Source organism: Lissotriton helveticus, chromosome 9, assembly GCF_964261635.1.
Source record: "Lissotriton helveticus chromosome 9, aLisHel1.1, whole genome shotgun sequence".
Lineage (NCBI taxonomy): Eukaryota > Metazoa > Chordata > Amphibia > Caudata > Salamandridae > Lissotriton > Lissotriton helveticus.
This window is the reverse complement of record NC_136070.1, coordinates 90,601,545-90,606,277: the sequence shown is the minus strand read 5'-3', so window position 1 is coordinate 90,606,277 and position 4,733 is coordinate 90,601,545. Positions and strand designations below refer to the sequence as shown.

The following is a 4,733-nucleotide window of genomic DNA, read 5'->3' as shown; positions in this document are numbered from 1 at the left end:
CCATAGTGCTTGCCGTCTTCCTCTCCTTCTTCCCCGGGCTGCGGGGGGCGGGCACTTCCGGCCGGCCGCGCTAGGATTGGCCGGCCGGCCAGTCACGGGGCAGGAGAGACGCAGAAGTGCCGGCAATGCCGGACCAGACTCGGGGGCGTTCCCGGCGTCGCGTGACGTCGGCAAAAGGCAAAGAATGTCAGGAACGCCCCCGTGTCTGGTCCGGCATTGACGGACAGGCCCCTCGTCCAATGGCAAGGCTCCGTTTACGGAGCCAGCCAATCAATGACGAGGGCCGACCCAAAGCACCCTACAGTTCTCAACAGGATTTCGCCTGCGCGAAAAAGCTGCGCAGAGCGCAGCTTTCGCTAGGCAAAACCTAAAAAGGGGACAAATTACTTTCACAGAAAGGGCTAAACTTACATGCGCAAACATTTTCCTCCTAAATGCAGTTTGCCGATGTATAAGTTAGCCCTGAAAGTCGTCGTGTCTCACCTTATCCTAACTGTTCTTTATGCTCTCAGTAAATGTAACGGGCCTTCATGCTGTGACTAAATCGAGTGTTGCGACAAACACATGCTTGTGCCCATCTAACTCTCAGCCCTACGATTTGAGCATATGAAATAAAATCTGGCATCGCACAAACAAGGCATCCCAAATGTACATAATGACGAATTGCATTAAACAGCAAGGCCTTACAAAGTAAGCATGTGTTCGCATTTTCAAAGGCCATCAATAAAGTAGACATGCGCAAACATTTATATCGTAAATCTACCTACATTTTCCTCCTACATGCACAGTTTGCCGATGTATAACTTTGCACTGAAAGTCGTCGGTCTCACCTTATCCTAACTGTTCTTTATGCTCTCAGTAAATGTAACAGGCCTTCATGCTTTGACTAAATCTAGTGTTGCGACAAATACATGCTTGTGGTCAGCTAACTCAGCCCCACGATTTATGCATATTAAATAAAATGTGGCATCGCACAAACAAGGCATCCAAAATGTACATAATGGCGAATTTGAATAAACAGAGGTCCTTACAATGTAAGCATTTGTTTGAATTTGAAAAGTTCATGAATAAAGGAGACATGCGACAACATTTATATCGTAAATGTACCTATTGGCAATGTACCAAAAAGAACTCAAACGCATTAAACAAAAACATGGTGAAATTGGACAAACGTATAGGCAACAAAATTTAATTCTAAAGTGATTCATATTATTACTGCTTTGTTTGCGCGTGTAAAACTGAAAATTGTGGTCGTAATACCGCAGCTCAAAAGGACAAATTACTTTCACAGACAGGAAGGAACTTACAGTTTATGTCGAAAGGCTCCAGTCCGCTGTCTCGAAGTATACCTCCTGAGATCGGTCGAGAAATCGAGAGGCTCCAGTCCACTGTCACGAAGTATACCTTCTGAGCTCGCTCGAAGAAATGTTTCTTTCCGTGGCTGTAGTCCTTTACATACTGTGGAAGACAAAAAAAAACGCAGTTAGTTCATTAAATAACAAAAGACTTGCAAAGTTTGTTGTTAAGAACATGTAGGTGAGATGTTGTTTAGGATGTTGCTGTCTCGACATATGTAAATTGCCGATAGGAGGCTGTCTGGCCGAATGAAAAGGTCGTGGATGCTGTGACTCGTTAGAGTACTTAGTGGCTATGTGCGACTTTAGCCGATCTTGAATATCAAAGCTTAGTGGTAGACGAGTTGGCGCCACGCTGCCTGCAAATACAAAAAGAAGTGCTGGTGAATATCATTTTGTTAAAGTAGAAAAACACGATAGCTCTTTGCAATAATTCCCTACACTGAAACCACACGATATAAAATAACTATTAAAGTAAGCATAATAGAATTACGACACCACGCCGCCGACATATTCCTGCAAATAAAGGGAAAGAAATGAAGTTAGAAATTACTTTTGAAACGTAACAAAACACTCCGGGTATTCGAAAGTGACAGTAATTGTTTAGTTACAAAACACATCGCTTACCTGCAAGTCGTCACGCCACGGATGAGACCCGACACGGAAACACTAGAGAGTACAGGCCAAAAAAGAAACATCAGAAGAACATAAACCAAATAGGCCGAACACCTGTTACGTTAAATCTACAACACCTGTAAGAAAATACAAATTACATTTGAATCTATCTACACCGAGTCGCACTAAGACATGACCACAGCGCTTACCTTAAAGTTGTTCGTCCACGGGGAAGGAAACCCGACACGTCACGGCAGGCTACACGGAAACACTAGAGAGAACAGCCCCAAAAAGAAACATTAAAAGAATATAAACCAAAAAGGCTGAACACCTGTAAAAGAAATACTAATTACATTACAATTTAAATCGCGTACCTGAAATCCCTTGGACCAAGGAGACGGAGACAGACAGCCAAAGATCCCATGACAAAATGGCGACCGGAAATCGTTCCCACGCCGCCGCCGTTCAATTCCTGCAAAGAAAGGAAGATACATAAACTCAAAAATACCTTTTCCATGTTAAAAAACTCCCGGGCATTGAAAAGGGACAGTCATTTGTTACAAAACACAACATGGCTTACCTGCAAGTCGTCATGCCACGAATGAGCCCCTACACAAAAACACAAAAGAGAACAGTCCCAAAAAAGAAATACATTACAATATAAACAAAACAGGCTGAACACATAAAAGAAATTACAATGACATAAAAAAGTAAATTACACAACACACCATCGCTTACGTGCAAGTCGTCACGCCATGGAGGAGACCCGACACGGAAACATGAGAGAGAACAGGCCCAAAATATATAAGACCAATAGGAAATACACTTGTAAACAAAATAAGTATTAGATGAAAATGTAAATTGCGTACCCGACACAAAAACACTATTACAAAACACACAATCGCTTACCTGCAAGTCGTCACGCAACGGAGGAGACCCGACACAAAAACACTAGAGAGAACAGGCCCAAAAAATAAATACATTACAATATAAACAAAATACACTGAACACATATACAATAAATTACAATGACATACAAATGGCAATCGCATACCTGAAATCCATCGTACCACGGAGACAGACACCGAGCGAGCCAAGAATCCAAAGACAAAATGGCGACCGGAAACCGTGACCACGCCGCGACGCCGAAAAATACCGGCAAAGAAAGTTAGAAAAATTAATTCTAAAAAACGCTTTTCAAAGTTACAAAAACTCACAGTCATTAAAAAGAGACAGCCATTTATTAATTACAACACACACCATCGCTTACCTGCAAGTCGTCACGCCACGAAGGCGACCCAACCCGGAAACATTAAAGAGAACAGGCCCAAAAAATAAATACATTACAATAAAAACAGAATAGGCTGAACACATAAAAGAAATTACAGCGACATAAAAATGTAAATTAAAAAACACACCATCGCTTACCTGCAAGTCGTCACGCCACGGAGGAGACCCGACACGGAAACATTAAAGAGAACAAGCGCAAAATATATAAAACAAATAGGCTAAAGACTGTAGAACACATAAAACAAATTACAATTATATACAAATTAAACGCGTACCTGAAATCCATCGTACCACGAAGCCAGACACCGAGCGCAAAATGGCGACCGGAAACCGCGACCACGCCCAGATCCCGGGACCACGCAGCGACGCCGAAAAATACCTGCAACGAAAGTGAGATAAAATAATTCTAAAAAAAGTTTTACAAAGTTACAAAAACTCACAGTCATTAAAAAGAGACAGCCATTTATTAATTACAACACACACCATCGCTTACCTGCAAGTCGTCACGCCACGAAGGCGACCCAACCCGGAAACATTAAAGAGAACAGGCCCAAAAAATAAATACATTACAATAAAAACAGAATAGGCTGAACACATAAAAGAAATTACAGCGACATAAAAATGTAAATTAAAAAACACACCATCGCTTACCTGCAAGTCGTCACGCCACGGAGGAGACCCGACACGGAAACATTAAAGAGAACAAGCGCAAAATATATAAAACAAATAGGCTAAAGACTGTAGAACACATAAAACAAATTACAATTATATACAAATTAAACGCGTACCTGAAATCCATCGTACCACGAAGCCAGACACCGAGCGCAAAATGGCGACCGGAAACAGCGACCACGCCCAGATCCCGGGACCACGCCGCGACGCCGAAAAATACCTGCAACGAAAGTGAGATAAATTAATTTCTAAAACACTTTGCAAAGTTATAAAAAGTCCCGGGACCACGCAGCGACGCCGAAAAATACCTGCAACGAAAGTGAGATAAAATAATTCTAAAAAAAGTTTTACAAAGTTACAAAAACTCACAGTCATTAAAAAGAGACAGCCATTTATTAATTACAACACACACCATCGCTTACCTGCAAGTCGTCACGCCACGAAGGCGACCCAACCCGGAAACATTAAAGAGAACAGGCCCAAAAAATAAATACATTACAATAAAAACAGAATAGGCTGAACACATAAAAGAAATTACAGCGACATAAAAATGTAAATTAAAAAACACACCATCGCTTACCTGCAAGTCGTCACGCCACGGAGGAGACCCGACACGGAAACATTAAAGAGAACAAGCGCAAAATATATAAAACAAATAGGCTAAAGACTGTAGAACACATAAAACAAATTACAATTATATACAAATTAAACGCGTACCTGAAATCCATCGTACCACGAAGCCAGACACCGAGCGCAAAATGGCGACCGGAAACAGCGACCACGCCCAGATCCCGGGACCAC

General features: G+C 42.0%; 1 long non-coding RNA gene across 1 annotated transcript; it reads right to left on the bottom strand.

The window, feature by feature from the left end:
* Positions 1 to 386: 386 nt before the first annotated feature.
* LOC144782638 (uncharacterized) lies at positions 387 to 3,029 on the bottom strand. Its single transcript, XR_013601189.1, has 3 exons — positions 2,345 to 3,029; positions 2,180 to 2,241; positions 387 to 2,024 (listed from the first exon to the last, which is right to left on the bottom strand). It is a non-coding gene; the product is annotated as an uncharacterized LOC144782638 (long non-coding RNA).
* Positions 3,030 to 4,733: the final 1,704 nt, after the last annotated feature.